The sequence below is a fragment of the Larimichthys crocea genome, chromosome III (assembly GCF_000972845.2).
Source record: "Larimichthys crocea isolate SSNF chromosome III, L_crocea_2.0, whole genome shotgun sequence".
NCBI classification, from domain to species: Eukaryota; Metazoa; Chordata; class Actinopteri; family Sciaenidae; genus Larimichthys; species Larimichthys crocea.
The window spans coordinates 47,872,242-47,899,509 of NC_040013.1; the positions used below are offsets into that span (position 1 = coordinate 47,872,242).

Consider the following 27,268-nt stretch of genomic DNA (forward strand, 5'->3'; position numbering starts at 1 on the left):
ATAGATGGTCCAGTTAGACGCTGTGATTCTCTGTTAGTGGCTACAGTGCTGAAGGAGAAACCTGTGGTTGTCTTCTTTCTCTCAATTAAAGAAGAGTAATAGGCTGCTCTGGCAGTAAGGAGAGCGCCTTCTGTATGTTTTTGATTTATCTTGCCAGACAGATGAGATTCTTCCAGTTTAGTGGCACGCCAATTTGCGTTCAGATTTACGTGCTCTTGCTTTAATTTACGAGTCTGCTGGCTACCCATGGTGCTAGCCTTCTTTGTTTAATTATCTTCTTTTTCAGAGGGCAATCGAGTCTCGAGTTGTCCGTAATGAGCCTGTAATACTATCAACCAGTGGTCTATTTGTGGGTTGGCTAAAGGAAGTAGATCAAGTCCTCTGTTTCAGTTAGACATGGCATGAATTCAATGCTGAAGAATAATTCCTTTAATTGGCTACGCACTATCAGATAAACATCTGCTGTAGGAGTTCTGCACAAGGTTATTAGTTCGGTAGTATTATATGAACTCAAAGTTATTAAAAATGGTCAGACCGAGAGGATTTGTGGGAGAATATTATATTATCCATTCGATATCCATATGAAAGAACAAGATCACGAGTGTGGTTCAGACAATGAGTCGGTTTATTTACACTTTGACAAAAGCCATTGAGTCTAACAGAGAGAAAACGCAGTACTACTATCATGTGGTTGTCCACTAGAATGTAAAATCACCTACAATATTACTTTATCTTTTTTAAGATCAAGCTGATGCCAATTCTGCAAAAATTCCGATAAAAATTCAGAATAAGGACTCGATAAGGTGATATACGTAACACATAAAATTGGCTGCAAAGTCTTCCAGGTTGGGTGAGTGAGGCTAAGAAAAAGACTTTCAAATGAATTATAATTTAGTTTAGGTTTAGGATTTATTCAATAGACTTGAGTCAAATATGGCTCCAACTCCACCACTCGACCAGTACTTCGAGGATATGAGTTTCTTATAATGACTTGGAGGAGTGGATTCATTTAAGGCTAACATATTCATCCTCCTGCAGCCCGGTTTCAGTTAGGCCAAAACAAATCATATCATAGTCATGATATCTAATCATTGACTAAGACAGCTTTAGATATGAGAGTGCTCCATCCAATGTGGATGGATGCCGTCTCTCCTATCAGACGGTTTTCCCCGAAAGGTGTCCAATTTATCTATGAAGCCCACTCGTTTGCTGGACACCACCTCGACAGCCAGCGTTGAAATGACGACCTGCGGTCAAACATGTCATCACTGGTCACATTGGGGAGGGGACCAAGAAAAACTACGGAGTCCGACATCGTTTTGGCGTATTCACACAACCGATGAAACATTAATTTAGTGCCCTCCGATTGGCGTAACCGGGTGTCATTACCGCCGACGTGAATAACCAATCTACTGTATTTACGTTTATCCTTAGCCAGCAGTTTCAAAAAAAGACTCGATGTCGCCCGACGTCACAGAGACTATGTCCCGGTTTTAGACAGTTTGTCAGGATGCACCGAGAGACTATGTCTCAGGTTTTAGACAGTCTGTGGGAAGTCACAGCGACTATGTCCAGGTTTAGACTAGTCTGCAGGGACGTCACAGAGACCTGTCCAGGTTTGACAGTCTGTGGGGACGTCACGGAGACTACGTCCAGGGTTTTTAGACAGTCTGCGGTCACAGAGAGACTACGTTGAGTTTTAGACAGTCCATGGGGACGTCACAGAGACTACGTCCAGGTTTTAGACAGTTTGTGGGGACGTCACCAGCGAACTCGTCCAGGTTTTAGACACTCTGTGGGGCGTCACGAGAGACTATGTAGGAATTTTAGACATCTGTGGGACGTCACAGCAGACTATGTCCTGTTTAGACAGTCTGTGGGGCACGTCCGGGAGACTACGTCCAGGTTTTAGACAGTCTGCGGTCACAGAGACTACGTCGAAGTTTTAGACAGTCCATGGGGACATCGCAGAGACTACGTCCAGGTTTTAGACAGTTTGTGGGGACGTCACAGAGACTACGTCCAGGTTTTAGACACTCTGTGGGGGCGTCACTGAGACTATGTCCAAGTTTGGACGTCTGCGGTCCACGAGACTCTGGGGGGCCTGTACAAGGCCATCTTTTTTGGCCGCCCAAAGGGCTTGCCATCCGATGTCTAGGAGCAGCGGAATGGTCCGCCTGGAGGAATGGAGCCGGCTGTGCCCCGCCCCTACCACGTTTGCCGTACCTAATCCTCTATTCTGCCACTTCAGGGCCAGAGAGAGCCAAGACTCAAATGTGGCTCCCGAGAGGCTCCGCGTGCCCCGTCTCTGCTTTTTGTGTGCAACAGATATTTGTGTTCCATCAAAATAACCTCATAACAGCTGAAACAACAGCATCTGATTCATTTCTCGTCTGGAGCGCACGACGCACGCCTGGAGGAGGCCATCACGGCCCGAATCCAAGTCAGACACATTTGCCGAGATTGCTCTCTTCTGTACATTTCAGGGTATAGAACCTGTAAATCAGTGCTTCTGGAAAAGACTGGCAGCTATGTATTTTTTTGTCTGCGCAAACACATTACACCCAGAATATTACTGAATTCAGGAATTAGCCTAGTGAAGAGGAAAAAACATGTTTACATTTTCTTTTAAGTGAAATAAAAAAAACACCATCTGAAAAGTAGCTTGGCCATATCCACCCTCCAATCAGAAATGACAAATCCGTTGCTCTTTTATTGTTCATTGCTCATTCTGTCTTTCAAAATTGTCTTTTTTTGGGCTTCATTTCCCCACATAATAGCAATGTAAGGTCTCAACAACCACAATATAAACAGAAAGAGCGTTGTGAGGTCAAGCACTGCACATCAGTGCATGTGGGAACAATGTTACTAAAGATCTCATGTGTGATACACAGGTATGTGAGCGTATGGAGCGCGTGTTTGTGGGGAACATCTTATTTTGTACATATATATTTTTTATATTTAATTTATTAATGAAATATTAATTCCGTTGGGTGGTATATGTACATGTATTTGATTTTGTCTGTTTATCTATACTATACGATCAGATTCCAATGTAATTTGTACTGTGTTGAACTGCCCAGTATACTGCGGTACACTCCGTAAATATGTGTACAGCACAATATTACTGCAAGTGCACTGAGTAAATATGTTGTACTGCCCAGTATACTGTGGCATGCATTTAGTAAATATGTGTACTGCCCAGTATTGCACGGACACTCAGTAAATATGTGTGTTATAAAAAATTAGGGTTATACTGGGGTGCAGATGTTGAACTCATACAGATAGGGTGTGGTCTGCCTGTTCTTAAGTATGTCTCGCATAACCTCCCTTAGTTGACCTCTGATTTACTGAGGGCTGGTAGGGAGGGACAATATAAATTAGTAGTATAAGGACAGGGAGACAGGCTAGTGGAGTTACCCTTGTGGTTAAAAGAGTGCTCTATTACTGAGCATAACCTAACTAAGGAATGTTATGATGCTCACTGGTATCAGGGGGAGGTGTCAGAGACAGCCCATTTTTGAGCAATGTATAAGAACCTATTGATAGTGGTTCTCAGGGAGAATTTTCTCTTTAACTCTCTTGTTGTGTTTGCACTGTTAAACGCTCCTTCTTGTACAAGAAATATAATTCAACTTAAACTTTGATATTTTGAATCCAGTCCTCTTTATTTAAGGGTTCTTTTAAAAATTCTCTTAACTTTTGGCGCCCAACGTGGGGGCCCAATATCTGTTCCTCTGGAAGCAATGGCACTGGAAAAAACTGCAGGTATATTGACTAAAAAAACCACCATGAGGTTCTTAAGACCCGTTTGGCATAGGCCAGACCAGCTGAGTGACGGGGTCAACCACACAAAAAAGAAAAAAAAAAAAAGGAGACTCACAAGACTGGGAAAACAACAGGGTAAGTCGAATTTTTGATCAGTGGCCAGAGGAGCCTCAGTTCAGTTGGGAACCTAGAAGAGTGACCAAGGGTGCCTCAGTCAGGGACTAGGGGGTAATGTCTTTGGAACGACAACTGGAAAACTTGATCCTTCAGGCCTGAGTAAACAAAAAGACGTCAGAGAAGTCAGGACTTTGTCAGTATAGTGTTGCTTGTAAGCCAAAAACTTAAAGGTAATACTGTGAGTCTAGGACACAGATAAAAAGCATGCTTTAGTGTTTCTATATAGATATCTAAATAGAAATAAATCTTATGTTTTGGAAAATAAATAAATGAATAAATAGTATAGTACTGTATAGTTATTAACAGTGTCCTCAAAAATTACATACAAACTAGTTGGCTGTTAAGGCTTGCAGCGATGGACGGGCCCTCGCAATAAAAACAATATGTTATGAAACACTAATCACTAGAGTTGTCACGATACTAAAATGATAACCACGACACTATACCAGACAAAGTAATCGCGGTTCCGGGTATTATCGCGATACTGCGGCCTTTTTTTATTAGTATTATTTTATAAACTGCAATGTATTTGTAACAAGTAGTTTGAAACAACGCGTTTGTTTTTTAAGCAAAATTAGTGTTGCCACTGACGAAGATGCCACGGCAGACCCGCTGCTCGGGCCCGGTGCTTCTGCCATGGAGAGTGTGTTGTCTCGTGTCTGGGGAGACAGAACTTTAGCTTGTGTTTGTTTTGAAGCGAGTTTTCTATCGAGCGGAGTGTCTTTGCGGAGTTTTTCTTGCCGGAGAAACACACGAACGCCCATCAGCTAACGAACGGCGGACCCAGCGTGCGGGCGGAAAAGCCTATCATATCCCTGGAACGTCACCAGTAACAGGCAAACAGCCAATCATTCAGCAGCTGTGTAGTTCGGTTGCGGTTCATGTTGGTTGTTTACAAAGGGTAGCATGCAGTGAGAAGCCGGGAGGAGAGCAGAGGCGGCCGCTGTAGCGGAGACTGGCACCGGTAGTTAGTAATCCACGGTAGTCCGTCGTGTAAAATTTCTAGTATAGTAGCGACGGTTATGGTTGGCACCGCGGGGTACGTGTATACCGTGGGTATCGTGCAACTCTACTAATCACTAATGCACTTCATATGAACTGCCTTAGTAACTGAACTTAACTTAACTTAACAAGCACAGCAAGTTTCAGACAGCTTGCCTGCATTTACACTTATCACTGTGAGAAGATACAGGGATGTAATTGTTGAAGTTACACAGACATACTACAGCTTTCATGACGGTGTACTTATTTCACTGATATAATTTTTCCCTACAAACCCCTAACTGAATACCGACCTGAGTACAACTAACTTCACTTAACTGAACTTAACTGAACAATCACAGCAAGTTTCAGACCAGCTTGCCTGCATTTACACTTATACATGTGAAAGACACAAATGTATGTGCCAGTTATGATATGAACACACAGTACTTTACATGTCATTTCTGTCCACATTATATTGTATAAGATTGACATGTTTCGACAGAAGTTATTGCAGGTCATCTTTCACACTGCCTTAGAATAACTGAACTGACTATAACTTAATAATTAAATCTAACTAACTCAACTTAACTTAACTTAACTTTAACTTAACTTAACTTAACTTTACTTATACAATCACAGGCAAGTTTCAGACAGCTTGCCTACATTTACACTTATACTGTGAAAGTAACAGAGGATGAATGTTTTGAAGTTACACAGACATACTACAGCTTTCATGACGTTATTGTACTTATTTCCGTGATATGAATGTTTCCCTACAACAAACCCTTTACTTCATTACCGACTGAGTGCAAACTAACTGAATAACTTAAAGTAACTTAAACAATCACAGCCGTTTCAGACACGCTTGCCTGCATTTACATTATACATGTGAAAGACCCCAGAGTATGTTAATGTTGAGTTACACAGACTACTACAGCTTTCATAGACGTGTTTGTGTACTTATTTCACTGATATAATTTTTCCCTATCAAAACCCCTTACTGAATACCGACCTGAGTGCAACTAACTTAACTTACTAACTTAACCTTAACCCAATCACAGCAAGTTCAGACAGCTTGCTTCCATTTTACACTTTATACATGTGAAAAGACACAAATATGTGCGATATGCTAGTGAACACACAGTTATTATTACACATGGTTCATATTCTGTCCACATTATGTTGTATACGATTGACATGTTTCGACAGAAGTATTGCAGGTCATCTTTCACAACCTGCCTTGTACACTGAACTTAAAACTTAAACTTAACTTAACTTAACTTAACTTAACTTAACTAACAAAGCACAGCACTTTCAGGACCGCTTGCCTTGCATTTACATTATACATGTGACAGACACAGAGGATGTAATTGTTGAAGTTACCACCAGACATCCTACAGCTTTCTGACGGTGTTACTTATTTGACTGATTAATGTTTTCCCTACAAACCCCTTACTGATAATACTGGATACTGGACACAAACTATAGGAAATGTTGTGCCGTTATGATATTGAACACACAGTTACTTCACATGTCATATTCTGTCCACATTAGTTGTATAAGATTGACATGTTTCGGACAGAAGTTATTGAGGTCATCCTTCACACTTGACAGAGGATTTTAATTGTTGGAGTTACACAAGACATACTTACAGCTTTCTGACCGCTTTGTACTTATTTTCACTGATAAATGTTTTCCCTTAACTGAATACTGCTGAGTACACCTATCGAATATACTGTGCCAGTTATGATATTGAACACACAGTTACCTTCACTGTCTATATTCTGTCCACATTTTGCTTGTTTGAGACAACACATTGCAGCATGGCATAGTCAACATGTGCGGACCAATGTACACACTGAAAAAGGTACATTAATAGCGTCATGTCTACGTGAAAGACACAGAGGATGTAATTGTTGATAGTAGTTACCAGACATATACAACTTTTATGAAGCCTTGTTACTTATTTCACTGTATTTGTTTGTTTCCCCTCAAAAAACCCCTTATGAATACTGACTGACTACAACTATGAAATGGTGTGTAGTATGAACATTGCAACACACAGTTACTATTACATGTTCATTTCTGTCCACATTATGTTGTTTGAGAGCACAAAGTCGTTGTAGCATACAAAGTGTAACACTGCAACAGCTTTTTTTGTCCGCCCTCTCATTAATTACTGCCGTCTTGTTTTAGTACTACTTGAGTTTTGCTTATTTTAGTAAACAGACTAGAACCATTTCAGTAGAGTACTTCATTATTTTAACAAACGCCTCTATATATATTATATATATATATATATATATATATATTATATATATATTAGTGCTGTCAAAATCACGGCGTTAATTTTGTCCTTAATTTTAACAGAAATTACCGCGTTTAAAAAAACAAATTAACGGCATTAACGCGGTTTTGTTTACTCCCGGTTGGCGGCCGCCATTTTGGATGTGGCCAAGTAGGCTTTGTTTCCCAGACTATATTGTGTTTGTGTGAATGGGTTGTTATAAGAGCATTACTTAAAGCCCTCACGGCGACTGCGCCCTGGGCGGCGCCAACATTGCCATAAAGCTAAAACGGCCCTTGCTGTGTTTAGTTTGCGGGCAGATCTGCCACATCATTGGCGGACAGTTACGTTATCGCCGCAACGGACCAAACCGCTCAGGAGGCGTTCCATGTATATATGTTTATGATCTATCCCTAACTAAGGAGAGTCTGTGTGTAAAGATGGTAAGGAGGCTTTAAGGGGAAACAATTTCATTTAAAACGTTGCCGACGGCTCTTGTGACAAAACACAAGGCAATTTGCACAGTTTGCAAAATCACCTCAAAGCAAAACACCCAGTCTACACTACAGGAGTGTGGCACTCCTCAGCTATAATTTCCTGATTTGGCTTTTTCTGTTTCACGTTGCATGTGCACCTTAACCAATAACTGACATGGGAATTTCACTATCTTATTGCGTTATTCTACATTAATTTGATCATTTTACATAAAAAAATTCATTATAGCTTCAGTCTCAGGAAAAATGATTTAATTTATTTGATATATTTATTGCTAGATTTAATTGCGATTAATCGCGCTTAATTACAGAAATTTTGCGATTATTAATTAGTTATTTTTTTCAACTCGATTTACAGCCCTAATTAATCTATACTATATCTATATTACTATATCTATATATTATTATATATAGAGAGAGAGAGATGGATAGAGAGAGAGAGAGAGAGCGAGAGAGAGAGAGTTTTTGTCCAGCCTTCTTAATGTTAAATGCTTTTCTAGACTCTACAACCATCACCAATTTTAGTTCGAATCCTAACCATATAACTGCGATGCCAAGCAAACACTACTTTTTTCCACTTGCAGCGCCCCAACAGGCGCCCAGGGGCGCTATAGAGCTTTTTTGTCCAGCTTCTCCTTCATTATGCACCGCGACCGAATTGTGCATAATTACTGCTCTAACAAGCACAACAAGTTTTAGGACAGCTCTGACTCTACAAGTATATGTTAGCCCGCACATATATATATAATATATATACTATTATATATATATATATGTATATATATATATATTATATATATATTATATTATATTATATCATTAGGGATGTCAAATCATTAAAAAAAAATTAACTAATTAATCGCAAAATTTCTGTATTAATGCTGCGATAAAATGTATCAATAAATTAAATGATTTTTCTGAGTCTGCACTCATAGATGACTATTTATATTATGTAAAAATTATCAAATATTAATGTTAGATAAACCCAGATAAAGTATATTTAAATTCATTCATCTGTTATTGGCTTAAGGTGCACATATGCAAAGTGCCAACAGAAAAAGCCACAGCAGAATGAGGAAACTATACTTAGTGAGTGCCCACACTCTGTAGTTGTGTATACGGGTGTTTTGCAAGACATCCCATCCTCCGGAAGTTCCCGGGGTCTCCCTGAATTAACAGTGGCTCCCTGATGCCCCGAGCTAGGTTAAAACACCGGATTTTGGCATTACGGCGAGAGAGAGATTAAAAAAAATGCGAGTGGAGCCTAACAGAAAAGATAGTTAACCTCGCGCATCATGCTCGGATTTACTTTCTAGTTACACTTGGCACGCCATAGGCGAGAGGAGGGGGGGGGCAGTGGGGTGAGAGCGTGAGTACTGAGTACAAGAGCTACAAGAAGCACCCGTGGCATGCATCAAGCGAAAAATCTATTCAGCGGTGGTCTGCGTGTTCAGGGCGACTGGTTGCGAGGAGAGCGCGCCGATGGTTTTGGTCAGGGCAAAATACACCAATAAGCTTTCGTTTGTGGGAGGACTTCGATGTACCTCTCGACTATTATTTATCCACCGGTTTAAAAACTTCTGTGTTCACTCCTTCAATCAATGCAGCTCTGTGAAAATGGCAGAGGGCGAATCCTCCAGTAAGAGAAAAAAAAAATACAACACTCATTCTTACAGCAGAGTATACGAAAGTATACCTTGTCTTGTTAAAGTGAGGCATGATGGACACCATGGCAAGGTGCACTGTGTGCAACAGTGATTTCAGCATTTCCCACGGCGGACTTAATTGATTGCAAAACGAATGTCGAGGTATGGCCACGTTCATACACGCCCACCCTGGGGAATTTGGGATTTGTCCTGGTTTTGCTTTGAGGTGATATTGTAAGTGTGTTACTTCTGTGGAATTTAAATTCGGCTTGCAACTGTGCAATTCCTTGTTTTTGTCCAACAAGCCAATCGGGCATCTTTATTAAACTGTGACATGTTCCCCCTAAAAAGTCTGTCCTTATTCCATTCTTTCGCCAATAGGACTCTCCTTTAGTTAGGATAGATATAGGACATATATTACATAGATCTTCTTTAGTTAGGATAGATCATAGACATATTACATAGCCGCCGCATGACGGTTGGTCCGTTGCTTGCGATACGTTAACGTCCGCACATATTGATTGGCGATCTGCCCGTAAACACTAATATATATATATAATATTATATATATAATATATATATATATATATTATATATCTATATACTATATATTATATATTTATTTCACTGATATATGTTTTCTCTTACTGACTACTGACTGAGTACAAACTATAGGCATCTATGTGCCATGGATGATGATTGAACACACGTACTATACATGTCAAATTCTGTCCACATTATGTTGTTGTGAGTACAAACGTGGTCGCAGAACAAAGTGTAACACTAAACAGCTGAACGCACAGTTAATCATGAATGTCATATTCTTCCACATTATGTTGTTGAGCGCACAAGTTGGTAGCATCTAACCACAGTGTAAACATGACACAGCTTCTTGCAAAATGCATGTCTTTAGCAACACACAATACTATGGTCCAAAGCAAACACTGTGCTAAACTTGTAATACGCTTTTCCACAACACAACCCCCATATCGAATTGTGTCTTGCAGCCAAACAAAAACTCAGGCAGCATCGGAAATCAGGACTATGTAAAGTTATTTTCGGTTTTACTGGCATTCTGAATTTATGCATTACTGTATTGGAAATAACTAAGGTAATTCCACCCTCAATAATACATACATTTAAAATGTATCATGTGGGGACTGTATATGAGGCTTATCTTGGGGCATGGGGCGCTATACGAGCTTTTTTGTCCGAGCCCCCTCAGTAATTACTACTGCAGATCTTGTTTTAGTATACTTGAGTTTTGCTTTATTTTAAACAGATAAACAGATCTCAGAACCATTTCAGATAAGCTACTGCATTATTTAAACAAACAGTCACTATATAGGATATTAGATAGGATATAGTAATATATATCTATATCATATATATATCTATCTATAATATATCTTATATATATATATATATATATAGAGAGAGAGAGGAGATAGAGGAGGATGAGAGAGGAGATTGAGCGGATGAGAGAGAGCTTTTTTGTTCCAGCTTTCTTATTGTTAAAACTGCTTTTCATGGACTCTACACCAGCCCATTTTAGGTTCTGAATCCTAACCTATCAAACTAATGCGAGCAACACTAACATTTTTTTCCATTGCAGGCCCCCACAACGCGCCATGGGCACATAGAGCCCCTCATTACATTATTGCAGTCTTGTTTAGTTACTACTTGAGTTTTGCTTTATTTTTAGGACACAGATCAAACCATTCAGTGAGAGTACTCATTTTTAACAAAACAGCATATATACTATATCTATATATAGATTATATATATATAATATATTATATAGGTATATATACTATATATACCTATATATATATATTATGGCAGACCGTCAGGTAACCTTTAAATATTGCTGAATATATTTGAATACTTTGAAATGATTGTGAAACTGAATGATTGAACGAATTTGATATATTGAACTGAAACTTTGAATATGGAGTGAACCTTGATATATGAATGACAGTCTGAATTATGATTGAAGAACCTCTGAATATAATTGAATGAAACTTTGACTATATGGCTGAAGTCTGACTTATTGAATGAAACCTTGAATATATTGAATGAACGTCTGAAATATTGAACGGAAACTTGACTATTATTGAATGAAGCATTGAATATATGGAATGAAACTTTGATATATTTGAATGATCTGAATATATTGAATGAAAACCTGAATATAGTGGAATGAAACTTTGAATCTATTGAATGAAGTCTGACTGATATATGGAATGAAAACTTGATTCTATTGGAGTGGAAACCTTGAATTATTGATTGAACTTCGCTGACGTCAGGGACTTTGCGGCAGTGCCTGCAGCCATCTTGTGTGTAGTCTGTTACACAAAAAAGCTAATGACGATGAGTCACGCCGCCCGCAAAACTAGTTGCCAAGCGATACTTAACAATGAAGACATGATAAATTACACTGGCCAATGCGTGCCAGAATCCCCAAATACCCCATTGCCCACTACCCTGCCCGTTTACTTCCGAAGAAGAGTTCGCCTCAATTTTACAGCAGGGCAGCTGCTATCCGGGCCAAACCTGAGCCGCCCTCCACCTCTCAGGAGCTGGCCCCAATACAGCCCCTGTGTACATCCCCAGACCATACACCCGAAAGGGCCCAAAAAACTACTGTATGGGTTAGTTGATATGAGTTTTCAGGTGTTTTTAATCGAGGTAAAACACGTTGAATGGCCGGAGTAATGGCACTTCGCTCGAACGACGGCACTTCCTGGACTGGAGAACAAAGCTCTGGGCTTACAGGGTTTTCATGAACTGAAAGAGAAGCTATATCTAATATATGATATATACATATATTATAATATATATTATCTATAATTATATATATATTATATTATTTTAGATACAATATTAATAATCACCCACATTATAGACCATGCAGGGCGAAAATTTAGTTTGTATTGATTGAACGTATTTTTATGTCCCGCGACACCTTGTCCGCTTTTGGGCACGTTAGTCACACAGCGGGACTGCAGACAGACCAGACAAAAGCAAATGAGATCATGCCGAATATATGGAATGAAACTTTTGAATATATGAAATGCACTCTTTTGAATATATGGGAATGAACTTTGATAATATATGGAGTGAAACTTTGGAAATATATGGAATGATAAACCTTTTGAATATATGGAAATGAAAATTTGAACTATATGGAATGGAAACTTTGAATATATTGAATTCTATTATTTGAACAAAAATTTGTGATACAATACTTGAAATGACATCCCAAACCAAAGTTGTATCCTTTCATAAAGTGATAGCGCATTCTGGAATTTGTGGTTTTACAAACATGGCATCAGTTTGAAAATTTCCTAATACTTTCTTGAACTGGAAAACTTTTTTTGCCACAGGTGTACTCCACATGACACAAACAGTTGGAGACTATATCGCGTCACCTTGCAGGATCATATCTCCATTATGCGGACACTTCACAGTACCTTATGAGTTAATGTTCAACAAACATTGCTGAAAGAACATTATGCGCAACTCTTGAAGGAATTTATGAATCTCTCAGGGAGAGTTGGCGGACAAGGAAATAACCTTCAAACCTGGAAAGGTGATGTACAAGCGCATGGATGGGAACACATTCTGATCTCAGAGAGGAAGGCCAAAGTAAGTAATATATTAACTAAGGGTACTTAACATGGTACAGTAAGAGTAATAAGTTACAAATTTGTTTAATTTATTATTCAATTAAAATGATTATTGGTGTCTTATTGGTGTCTTATGTGTGCTGTAACTACGAACACTGTACACCCGGACCACAATCTCTGTTGGTGGCCTCTGGGAGTTTTACTGACACTTGCAAACGCCGATCTGGATCACTTATTGCTGAGATTCTACAGGCCAACCCCGGTTCCTGGAGAGACCTATGTCACTGGTAGTTTGAGAGAAGAAGAATCAGGTTCGCGTTGGGGGTCCGGAGCATTTAAGAACAGTATCCAGTGGGGCGGAGCCTTGAGAGAGACGAAGGGCTCCTAACGGAGGGGTATAACAAGTTCTCTGCCCCAATCAAGTGTGGTATGTGCTGTTTATAAATGTGTCTTAACATTAGTTCATTTTCCCCACGCTGGGTCAATGACGCAAGCATTGACACTGACTCATTAAAACAATATTGATTTAGGAGGGCCAAAAATGTCTGCAAAATACACCAAAAAATGTGATTGAGAATAATGCAGTAATTCTTAAAGATCTTTTAAAACTTTTTTAAAGACCTTTTTTTGATGAGCTGTAGTGGAGACAGGACAGGGGGGGTAGAGACGAGGAAAGAGGACGCGCAGCAAAGCGGCCGAAGGAGGGACGTGAAACTCGCGGCGATGCGGGTCTGCCAGGGTGTTGTAACTTGTACTTGCGCCTCAGCACATGGGAGGCTCGATGAAACTATAATAATAATAATATAATATAATGATGATGATGATGATATACATATGCTAATAATAGTAAAATATCAACTAATTTCTTTTTATTTCAGGCACATTGACACAAACCACAAGTTACATCCATAGGAGTTTGTTGTAATGGAGCCGTTGATGGCTACAGTCGCTGACATTCCCTTCCTGAGATGTTGCACAGACATACCGAGACATCGACTGCCTTGCATCTTTTTTCAGCGGTGAGTGTGCTCGGTAGCTGAGAACATTGCTTGTTGCCCGGTTCATGATTGAGAATCGAGACCAACAGGGAAGTTTCATGGCTGGGAGTAGTGTCCTACAAAGAATGTAAAGATGTGGCAGAAGGTAAACACAGCGGTTCTGTGTAGGATATTACAAGAGCCCTTTCCTCTTTATGGAAAATTTATGGAAACTTCACATCAGTCTTCACCATGTTATTCATCCAAGAATTAACAGATTGTGGATGAGATGAGCCAGTGGAACAACCACAGCTTGTAGGACCAATGGAAGTCCGGGGGTTCCCCACTGCAACTATGGACAATTGGAATTCGCCAAACGGTCCTCAGCACAATCAAGGTGCAATCATCGGTGCCTGTGCAACCCCTTATGATCACCAGTGGAATGAAGAGTTTAAGGCCCATCAACCCCTTAACTGATGGGAAACATGGAACTGAACTTTTGTCAGAGCATGTACCTGCTTGAGAGACTAGTCTACTAGCTTCGTCATTAAGGTTATATTATTGTGGTGTCATTACATTGTCAATATAGGACTCAGATATAAATAATGTGTGTTCAGGTCTAGATCGAAGATTTGCCTATATGTGCTTTCTTAAATAACAAAATTGGTGTTTCACCATATGGATATTAAGTCAGTTGTTACAGAGAAGATATGCAGTTCTTTTAGTTAGATTCAATTCTATTCAACTCCTATAGGGAGATGACTTCTGTATGAAAATTCATTTTTGTTTAAGTTTTTCCATTTGAAAAAAATATGTGGCATAAGTACTGAACCCCATATTACTAGTCATCACGGACCCTAAAATGACAATGAACCAGTCCATACAAACGTACGTAAACACTACAGTAGAACCATTTTGAGGACGGCTCCTTATATAACCACTTAGGAGAGAATGAAGCTCTGCTAACTGCTGCTTTGGGTCATATATCAAAGGGTAGAGATAAATGACAGTACATTGACAGTCTGTCAACTTTAGAAGTTTTGCATTGTTCAATTTGAAACAAAAAACCATGGCTTTGAAATATATCTCAAACGTAACATTATTAACATTTCACTAAATTTCTCATGCCTTATTCAATACTTTTCTCTAGGAAAAAAACAAAATTAATGACAGCAATTATTTTGAACAAACAAATAAAACCAAACAAACTTCTCTCATCATAAACTGAGCTCTAACATGCCCCTCCATAATATTACATCTCTCACGCTCTTCCAATACTGGTGTGAATTGCGTATGGGCCAAAAAGTCATATCACATTTAAAACCAGAGTGTATTCGCCTGAACTTGGAATGCAGAAAGAATATTTGCACAAGTATTTGTTGTGGGAAAATCGGGAAATGTGTGTTGTGGAACTCAAGGCTTGGCTTTGGGGAGAGCCAAGCCGTGGGACACTGTCCACATCAGTGAGAAACAAGGCAATCGCTGCCAGAGAGAACGTCGTTTTACACTGTAAGAATTAATAGAAGTATCACAAATTAATGAGATCGTGACTATTTCCTAAAGTATGTACCACTGACAGTAATGCCAAAGTGAGGTTAGAGAGGTTAGTTAACTTCCCCTAAACAGTTTTATTGCAGAATTATTCGGTTGATGTGTGTTGTTGTTGATTCCTCAGGCTTGAGTATTTATTTAGAACAGCAGTAACACTAATGTAGTCTGTGATAGGATGCATGCACGGTTTCGCCACCAGGCTGCGCTTGTGCTGAGACCAAATGCTCTCTGTTTTCTGCGACATGTGTGGTTGGACAACGGAAGGAACACCAAGCACACTTTTGCGAGTGTTTAGAAAACATATAGAATAGCCAGCCCTGAGCGAATTAATTTAACATTTCACTGCGTTTATAAACTATAATTATTTTCAAGTGAAATACATCCCAGCATCCGGTGTTCCGTCTGAAACCACATTAGTTTTATTGTTTGAAATGTCTAGGTTAGGTTAGCCCTGGTAGCCCTTATAAACCTGTGGTTTTGGGCTGGCCTATGCTGTGAAAAAGTACCTAAGTTCCTGAATATGGCCTATAACAAATCAGGACACCATTATAAAAAGAAGGCACGAGGATAAGTCGGGTTCAAGAACACCTGACTAGCACGTTAAATAATCTTTAAAGATGGGCGAACCTCTTGTAGCCTATGCCCTGAAGAGCAGGGCAACACGAACAAAAAATTAAAATACTTAGGAAATTGATGCGGACCATAAGAAATCCAGGAATTTGCTAATATTTTTGCTGGAAGCACAAGAAGCCATTACAACCAGATCTGACTTATGGAGTGCAATGTTTTATATGAAATCGTGTAGCCATGAATGAATAGAGCCAATGACCTAGTCCAGCTCCACCTCCCTGCACCTGCAAGGCATGTCTCACTCTGTCTCTGATGGCTTTACAGATTATTCTTACACAAAACCCTAAAAATAGGTCCAGAGAAATGGAGCTGAGTAGGTGCAGCTCCACACTTCTGCATGTCCACTGGCTCTGCAGTTGGCACCACTTGCAAAAGGATGGTCCCCGAGCAGTGGGGGTTTCAGTGCCCGAGCAACAAGGGTATTTTGGCTGTACCCAGAAGACGAACTGGACTCTGCAGCTACTGCCGTATCTGATATTTGTCTGAGCTGGATTCAACTGCTGACAAACACTCCTGTGCCTTGGATTAATGTATTTCTATTCATATAAACTGTATTACAGAGTGGAGCGTTCTCAATTAAAATATTTTTTTTACCAAGTCATGTTACTCATATGATGCGCCCAAAACCAGTTTAAAAACTTACATTTCAGCATCCTGAAGTTTATGTCTTGCCAAAAAGCCACCGCCCCGGTACGGACACCCTTCTTAGAATGCATTACTCCCTCTTTCAGCGCTGAATGTCGGAAGAGATCTCTACTACATCCAGCTGCTGTTTAAACTCTTTTTCAGCCTTCAAAAAAAAGGCACTTCATCCTGTTTAGGGTATCTCTGGATAGCATACTAGGACACAGAGACATTAATAGCCATCTCTGAACCATTAACAGGGAAAACAAAGTTGCAATGTTGTTGGTTGTTGACATTGAAATTGTCTTATACAGTGGTGTAACATAGTTTCTATGGCCGAAACTATAAACATCGACCTTTCAAAAGGTGCACGGTTCCGCTGGAGGACATACCAGTGAGTCAAAGTCCCAAAGCAGGTCTCTTGCTTTGTTTTGCAGTGTTATGCGGAACATTTGTGGGACCTGCAAGACTGACTCAAGCGGATGCCTGTGCAACTGCATCTTGCCAGACTGTGATTCGTTCTCAGCATTTGTAGGATCTGAAAACATTAATATAACATTAGGATATGAGAACAGCAAATATTATTGACTTTTGTTTCGAATCAAGATTAAACAACTGTTAGCTGTTCCTGTTTAACTTGCATGTTAATGAGTTTGCATGCAAAAATTCATAATTGTTATTCAAATCAATAGAATTAAAGGGAAAATGTACCTCACCGATTGCACCTGTGACCTTTTTCTTCATAGTAATATGTTCAGTTTTACCTTTACATTATCCGGACTCTTTGAAAGCACAATCATACAAGAGTTCGACAGGAAACATGCGACTCTGTCCCACATGAGCCACTTGACATTGCCAATGGCCCAGATTGAAGTAATTGCATTATCTTTCATCTCTGTTTATCAAATGAATATTAATAATCACATGTGAATGGTTATACTCAGAATGTTCATAGGCTATGGATTTTTTATCAAAATTTCCTAAAAAAGTTATTTATTGAGTAGTTAGAGTATTGACAATCTTTTTAATATAGCATTAATATATGTGGTCTGAAGCTGACACTCGTTGGAGGTGGTCCTGCGGATGCCATAATCCTCAACTAAACATCCACCCATCCCCTTCAACCACTGGAAAGACTCAAGCGATGCACCATTCAGCAACAAGATACAGACTCACACTTGCTTTCAATGCGTAGAGCGGTTATTAAAAAGAAATCCTACTCTGAAAACTGCCATTTTAATTCATAAACCTTTGGAGTTGCCATTTGTTGAGGACTTTTAGCATAGGGGACCCTCAAAGAATGCCAATTTTGTCTTGATTTCCAGACGACAGTCGGTAAAAAAACTTCCCGCGTAGGTCCTCCATGTCCACGGCACCTCGAGTTTCCACAGTCATCAGTGAACTTCATCTACCTTCTTCTCGGGTGAAAAATTGGATCTTTCCCAGGGCTCTGGATGCTCCATCCCACACACTTCTTCGTTATAAAATTGAAGCGCACAGTGCTATTTATTACTTAGATGGATTGTCCATTATTCTCTCTAAGTTATCTGTAAATCACTGGACACAATAATTAAACAATAAAACAAAGTCATTGTTGTATCAATGGCATAACTCAAATACTGAACCTTAATCCACATCCAAAAATTATAATATTAATTAAAATCAATTTTCCAAAAATGTTTGCAATGAGTGTAAGGATAAGGGACACTTAAACACAAAGTGTAAATGCAAATGCAGAAAACAGTTGTAAAAAAAAAAAAAAAAAACATTTAAAGAGTCTGCTGCTGGAAATGTCTGTTCAATGGGAAGGCTCATGATTGGATAGCAACTGGAGCCAGATGTGGACACCATAGACGTACATAATACTCACGCGTAAATGTATGTTGGTGAAGTGTATCTGATTGCAATCTGTCACAAAAAAATGATATAATTGTTGACAAATGCCCACAGAACTGACTGGATAACAGATAAAGACAAGACAATAGTTTGCAGCTTGCTTTTGCTACTTGTATCTAGGCAGGCAAGAAAATCCGTTGTTATCCTGGATTACAACACTTTTTTATAATATCTTCTTCACTGACCTCTCACTTGCGTTGGAATCTAAGACTAGAATAGCTTTTGGGATCAGGTCATCAGAGAGGTATCTTCTTAAAAATAGGTAAGGTATGTGTATACAAAAACAAAAAAGAAATGTCTCAGTTTTTTAAAATACCCGTGTACGTGTAAACGGGGCCTAACAGCTGCCATTGGATATTTCTTAGCTAAAGATATGCAACCCATTAATACAGTCGAGGGTGAGGGTTTCAAGAAGATGCTTATTGCTTATTGATTTTTATGCTTATTATATTTATTTTGTTCTATAAATATAGAGAATTTGCAGAGCAGCTGGATCCATAGTTTATTTTGGATACATTTATGTTTTTCTGTGCCTTATTTAATGTTCCATAAAGTAGATTTATTTTATTGATTTAATGCTTTATACATTGCAAAACAGCTGTAAAGTACATATTATTTTCAATTTGAATATTTTGCATAAAGAATCAATAACAAAGTGTTTTTTGAGACAGAGAGAAATTGTGCATTGTGAAACTCAAAATTAATCGTTTGAATAATGGTGATTTCAATATTGACCAAAATAATCGTGATATTGATTTTTTCCATAATCGAGCAGCCCTAATTGTATTTTCCTCTAGTTTGCTTAACAGACCCTCCTCTGCCATATGATTTAGTGGAACAGACCCACCAAGGCAGTCTATCTAAACACCATTAATCAAGTTCCGATGCACGACCAAGGCAGCTAAGTACCCACTTAAGCCTTTTCTATATGAGGCAAAGAGGCAGCTGCTCTTTTGTAAAGGAGAAGACAGTCTGGTATAGTCTGCAAATGGACACAACCACTGGAACATAAACCGGACAATCTGAAAGTGCTCACCATGGCAAAATACACACCAAAACATATACGTAACACTCTCTCCTCCCAGACGTGATCACACAATACGCTGAGATAATGGCCGCTGACTGCTGCTGTTGGGGGCCTGCTGCTTCATTGTTGCAGCCTCAGCAGTTCATGCATGGGGGGGCCCCTGGAGGAACAACTCATCTAAAGGGGAGCAGCATTCAGAGAGGCGGCAGCGACAGGCAGAGAGTCGGTTGCCCTAACAGCCAGAGCAACCATGTCGCTACTTTGTCCTCAAACAGGAGTCATTTGTTGTGCGCTGTTTGCATAGCAGGGAGACAAGGAACAGCCCTGTCCCTGCTGAAACTGTGTCCTCTTATAGATATCTGTGCGCCTGCGTTCACTATGTCACTGAGAGAGAGCGATGGCCTTGCAATGAATAGAAGAGGTTATTCAATCATTCAATTTACAGGTTATCAATTACTGTGCAGGTTATCCCACACAGCTACTGTCAATACCCGATGCTTCATCTAAGTAGAGCACACACACCCACTCTAATAATAGTAGTAGTAGAACAGGCTACAAATGAAGTAACTGGCCCGACTGTCTGCAGATGTTGGCTGCTAGATTAGCAGGTATGGACAGGATGATCAAAGCAGAATCTGTACACTGTTTGGTCGACAACAATGGCTTCACCTATCATAATCATAATCTCCCATCAAGGAGAGCTCTGACGTGTGTAATGTTTTTTTTTTTTTCTATCAGCCAGCTGGCTACCTGGAATCACAACAGCAGGTATGCATGTAGTGTAACTATCCACATTGTGACTAACAACACTGTCATGACTCAAGACAGCTAATTAGTTACTTAGTTATGTTACTTTTTGACTGAAATGAACCATTGTGTTTGTTTCTATCTAAACAACATTCTACTTTACATTAATTCAAGATTTATAAATTATGGATTTATGGATTATGATTTAACAAGTAGAAAGCAAATCACTATTTGGACATCAAGCATTTTTCATGTCTACTGCTTGTTGTTTACCAAAACAGTAGGACTGTACCTAGAGTTGACCTGGCTTGGCTTGCTAGTGGTAATGATTCACTTGTTTTTTTGGAGAGTCAAGTGTGTGAACAATGCAGCTTCACTCTGAGGTTGCTGCGTGCACTTACCCGGGCTGAAATAGTCGTATATGACGATAAATAAATAGATATGTGGCAGCAAACAGGAGTTTGTTTGTAATGCATAACTAATGCAACTAGTAATGTAAGCAATTACTATTTATGATACATAATCTAAAGAAATTAAAAGACAGTGACTTGCCCAACACTATGGAAATGTGTGTATTGCAATGTGTGACAAACAATAAGACCGTTAGAAAGCATGCAGCAAGCTTGAGCATAAAAACCGAAAGCCAAATTTGGGTCTCTTTTTGTGAAGCTTTTCTTCTTCTTCTTTTTTCCTTTACAAGAAAACAAAGTTTGTAATGTTGAGATGACAAGATAATTAATATGTGATCACAAGGAGAGAGCTTGTTGTCTTGAGATTACAAGATAATTAAGTTGTGATAGTGAGATAACAGGGTTTAGAAAATCTCTACAACCGTGACAGCTTAAGGTTTTCTTGCAATTATGTTGTTAAAAAAGAGAGCAATGGATCAAAGCAGAATTAATATAGTGTAGGATCAGTTAAGACAGTTAAACTGTACCTTAACTGTACCCAGCATGTGTGTGCACTGTATATGTGAGTTACCATTTATTTATAACACGCTGAATAAGAATTTATTAGGAATTAATTGAGTGAAAATGCCAAGTTAAAAGCCAAAACACCACTGCAGGAGTGTCTGTGAATAATGCCTGCAGCACTCAGGTTAAATATTCTGTAGCTTGTTGTCTCTGAGGAGGTTGGAGCAGAACATTTTGTGTTGACTGTTCTGCTGTCTACAGCTCTGCATTTCAAAGAGGTCTGTTTCATCTACCTATTAATCTGAGAAAAAATATTTAAATGTCTATACTGTTGTTGCATGGAAGCTTTGAATACAATCATGTTTTGGGGGTTATAGGTTAGAGCAGCTCTATGAGCAGCTGAATGTTTGTTCTTGAGGAAATTGTGATTGGATTGGATTCACTGATTGTGAATCTACTTGACTCTACAATATTATTGCTAATATTGGCCTATTGTGGTATATGTTATACGATATATGTTAAAATGAAAACAATTCTTTCCGATATGCAAGACTATGACTAGCAAAGAGAGTGAGATTAAAGCAGTTCTTTGCAATGTCTGTTAGCATTGTTTGACAATGTGCATGTTAAAAAATGTCATGTTAGAGAATATTTATTCCTTAATGAAGTTATTTGGGAGATATTTAAGAAAGCAGCCTTCTAAGTACCTGTTATAACGGTGCAAATATCTGTACATAATCCAAATAGAAAGGGTCTGTTTTCATTCCAACTCAAATATTCAGCTGTCGTATTTGTCAGTCTCAAAAACCCATATCAGGCTCTGAAAATGATGAGAATGTTAAAAATAACTAACATTTCCATCTTTGTTTGAAGCAATTGCTCATCATTTCATTAACAAAAAAGAAACTTTCAACCACATGAGACCCACTTAACCATGAACTAGTAACAGCTTTACATGATGAATACAATATGAACACAAAACAAGAAGTATCTGTTTAAAACACAGTTCAGTAAAGCCTACCTTTACTTTTTGCAAATATATTCTCCAATTGCTCTTTCAGACACACTCAATAATATGCGCAGTGAATAACATATAGTGTGCTCTTTCAGGTACAAGGCTTAACAGGATATTCAAAAACATCACGATGCATTAACACAATAAAACTGAATGTCAGACCATGTTTAAAGCTACTGGAAATGTTGCTTAAAATTGTTAAAATGCCTATAAGATATAAGTTGAGTCTCAATAGTCATCCACAAAAATAGTTAGAATGTTGATGTAGAGTGAATCTTAACATTCAGATCTATGATAAAATCTATATCTATGTAAAACACAGCTCAGTTTGTTGTTCAGATGATTACTGAAGACTGTGTAGATGTGACGCATCACGTTTTGATTGACAGCTTCCTCTTGCTGTAGATAAGTGTTTAAGTGTGCACTATATTTAGAATATATTCACCGCTTTACTTCCCAATGGGGAAATCAGGCTGTTATCCACACTCTCTACAAAGCTACCAGACCAGACTCCTTTGACAAAAACAGTAATTTTTCCTGAAATATTTTCACATCTCACTCAGTGAATTAAGAATTTCTATTGTCCAAACCAGTGTTGGTGAATGCTGAAACAGTGAGAAGACTAACCAAGAAGTTTTGGTGAGTTTTTCTAATTTAAACCCAATATCAAGAAAGTCTACAAAATTTTGATGATTGAATTAATTCCTAATACCTTTTAGATGCTTAATATTACATACATACGACCCTAAATTACATAGAAGGCTGTTGAGGATTTGGGTTTCCAGTGGCTGTATAGAACTTCAGCTAAGGCAGCTGATACGTTTTAGTGGCACCTAGTGATGATGTTGTTGGTGGATTGCAACCACCTCGACTGAATCTCTCCTTTCTAGAATGGAGAGACTATGAGAGGCTGTGAAATAAGCATAAAATGCAAAAAAAAGCAAAAAAAATGCATGAATGTTTGTTCTGGGAAAGAAACATAACAGGTCAACATGGGAGGGAAGAGGACCAGCAACATCTGTTAATATAAAAGGCTCAAGGTAAAGTAACAAAAACATAATGATTCTTGTTTTCAGATGATTATACACTAATAAAAACATAATTATGCAAATTGTATTCAATTTCTGCCATATTATGTGAATAAGGCCCTCTAAATCTAAAACTACGGACCCTTTTAACAAAAACATTTATGTATGACAGTTTGCTTTAGTCTTTATTATCATAAATTAGAGATACACTGAAATCCTATTCATCTTAGCTGCTGGAGTTGCACGCAATTGCATCCAAAGATTGAATTCATGGTCACCTCTTGTTTATCAGCACTACATTTCACAAAAAAAAAAACGATTGGGTGATATGATATCCACACATTAATAAAAACTAACTACAGTTGTAAAAAAAAAAGGTTGTTTTTTTTAAACAAACCATTAATCCTTTTTAAACACATAAGCAGGTTCTCCAGCATTCTAGGTTGGCAGTCTTTTCAAAAAAGCACACAGAGGAACTGGATTTGAGAGAGAGAGCAAGAAGGTGGTGGGACACAGAGGTGGCGGTGTTCTGATCGCCAGGAATAATAGATGTGTTAAACTCCTCGCCGTCACTTGTGCACCTGAAGCCCTCTGATTCATCATCTCAATCATCACCATTATCCCTATCATCACTACTCAGCTCCGACTGAGCTGGGGAAGATTCCTCATAGCTCTTTTTTCCTCATTTATGGCCTCAGAGTGCCAGGACTCTGCAGGCTGGAGCTCTCCAGCTGATTTACCAGGCAGAAGACTCTGCATGTCGTACTGAGCTGGTGGTCGGCATGCAGCCGAACAGAAGACTGGCACTGCAGAGTTTTGCTGATTTGTTGTTCACTCCGTCCAACATCTGCCATCAGCTGAAACTCTAAAAGCTATCGGTCATTTGTTCTGCACCCTCAGCCGTGGACACTCTAGTAACCTTGCAGTATATATGCAAAGTGCATAATATAATTAAATATTTAATCAGTGTGTTAACTCTTTAGTAATGTTTCTGATAAACTGTCATGTCAATGAAGAATAAGGGTCAATAAGAAATAAGAAAAATCTAATCTCTAGACTATCAAACTTCTACTCTGTCAGTTAAACCAACCAGACTTTGCCACGTTCATCATCAGCCAATCACGTTGTTGCTGTCAGTCTTTAAGTCTGTTCTCACCTCTACTCCTGTCAGCTGTCATATCAGTGCACAATCCTGACCCTCCTCATCCCATTGACCTCCAGTTCATGATATCCAGTGCCCAGGTTGAGCTCATCAGGAGTCCACTCTTCATCACATCCAGATCTCCACCGTCACCAGTGTCTAGGCTACTAATCACAGCAAAAGGCACATATCATTAAATATATTTGTTAATTCAAAATTGAGTTCCCTATGATTAAAATACTGGCGAAGAAGAGCAGAAACTACAGACCTCCTCGGTTTCTTTTCTCTCTGTCTCACATGTGACGTTTCAAAGTTTTCCATTTCTTTCTGCAGTCTCAGCATGTCTCTGTGAAGAGCCTTGGAAATACAGCAGTGTATGAATAAAAGAGTAGGAGATAAGGGACAGGTCTTTCACAGACACTCAGAGGGCTTATCTTGGAACTACAAAACTCTAGCCCACTCTCACTCATTAAGACACTTCTCACTTTAGGAGTAATATTCTTTGACAGTTAACACATTGTGGGCTGGAATGATGGCTTTATTGTCCATAAAACCTAACATAGTATTCAAGATTGGTTTACAAGTCACACATTAATATGAACCTTTTTATCTGCTCCCTGTTTGAAAGGATAAAGTTCAAATGTGTTTGTTGCACTTTAAACAAACAAGTTAAGGACCGGACATGTCAGATAATAGACAAATAGTTTTCGTAGTGTTGTCAGGTATTCTTGTGTTTTCTGTGTGTGGTTGTGGGAGGAGGATTATACAGATAATGACAGAGAAGCACAATAGATTAGGAGTACAAACACCTACATCCTCCATTAACAGAAGAACACACATTCCCACAGTGAGTGAACATGTGTCATGCGTGAGGAAAAATGCATGTAACTTACAAGTACGTGCACTTGAAATGAAGTCATTTGATTGCAGTGTAGATGCATTAAATGTGAGATGTTGCAACTGATAATTCATTGGGATATTAAACAGATATATAGCATTCCCCTGCTTAACCTCCCTACATTTCAGCAGCTGAACATTATTACTAGATGTTATCCTCTCTCAGTCAAACCCTGTGTGTTTTGCTAAAGTCATCATTCACTCTGATTAGCACAGCTCCCAGCAGGAGCACCTGACACTTCTCATTTCAACAGTTACACACTCGGAGAGCAAGGGTGACAGGACTGGGTGTCATTATGGTTTTTAATGGAAATCACACGACCACAACAATATAAACACTGCTCATAACACCAATTATACCATCCAAAGGCATGAATAATGAAGTGATGGTGAGTTGTCTGTGTGAGCCATTTGCTGTATTTTCCTGTCTGAAATTCCGATGATTGATAGTGGGGAAGACAAATGCCTTAGCAGTGCACATTTAAGCACATGTTTCTCTTTTTGCAGTGAATTAAGAGCAGGTTGGTCAGCAGGCCAGGCTGCATTTTAATGGATCTCAAGCCTACGTTTTATACAGCTCATACACAATGGGTCCAGTGTGGCTGTAATACGCCCACAGTGTGCTATTTTTCAGCACTAGCGGTGCTCAGCACTGTGTACATTGGGACGCTGTGTATTGCAAGATTAAAATAAGGGTATTTTGGTCTGTGGTCATTCCTGCTGCACTTGTATATATTATGCTGTTTTCCCATTGCGGCATAAAAAAAGCCCACACTGGGATGTTACTCAACCACAGCAGCAAACTGCAGGATGTGAAGTAGTTGGACTACATACACTCCTCCAGGATGATTTCAGTGAGCATTTTACTTCATGTTAAAATGTTTTAGACGCGGGAGTCACTATTAAAGGTACTTCACATCGTAAATGAAGTAGAAGCCGAACAGGGAGTAGGTACATCCTGTCTCCCTGGAGAAGTTGTGCTTTTGCTTATTGAATACTTTGCTCGCTGGAAGAAGGTGAACATAAAAATGTGGGGAAGGCAGATAAACATGCTTGCGGTGATGGCAATGCTTGTCTGTCAGTTGGTCCACCACTTTGGTCTAGACTGAAATAAATGGATTGGCGTGCATTTCAAAATAGAATATCATCCAGGTGATTCATGGTCCCCTCAAGATGAAGCTTAGTCACGTTAGCCCCTGACTTTTACACGAGTGCCACCATGAAGTTAATATTTTTATGACATGTCTTGACAAATTCTATGCCATTCAATTTCATGCAGTCATCCATGGACCCCAAAAGATGACTCATAGTGATCAGTGAGGTACAGACATCAATGTTCCCCTCAAAATGCATTTGAATCACTTTGTTGACCCTCTTCTAGTCAATGCAAATGTTGGCATGCTTACACTAAAATAGAGAACATGATAAACATTATACCTGATAAACAGCATGGTAACATTGCCAGCATAAGCATTTTAGTGTGCTGAGTTAGCAACACTGTGCATCTAAGTACAGCCTCACAGGGCTACTAGCGTGGCTGTAGATGTCTTCAGCAGCACAGTCAAATTAAACTGCAGTAGGGAACACTTTTTTGTCACAACTGGTTGAATTTGTTCTGCCCCTGAAACAAAGCTCCACAGTGTGAACTCAGCGTTAGGCAGTGTTGAAACAGTGCTGCTTTTTGAACGCAGCTGTAGCCACTTTTACCATCTTGGAGAGTGGGATGCTTGATATAATGACTTTACAGACGCCGACAAATCTTTAGTTTTTATGAGAAGCTACAGTATATTATCAATGTGTTGATTCCAAAAGCGTTTACTGACAAATCTCCGC

The 27,268-nt window shown here is 39.1% G+C and overlaps 1 protein-coding gene across 2 annotated transcripts in view; it reads left to right on the forward strand.

Annotated features, from left to right (window-relative positions):
* Nucleotides 1-27,268, forward strand: part of fbrsl1 (fibrosin-like 1) — a 411,124-nt gene that overhangs the window by 108,777 nt on the left and 275,079 nt on the right. The gene's annotated exons all lie outside the window — the stretch shown is intronic.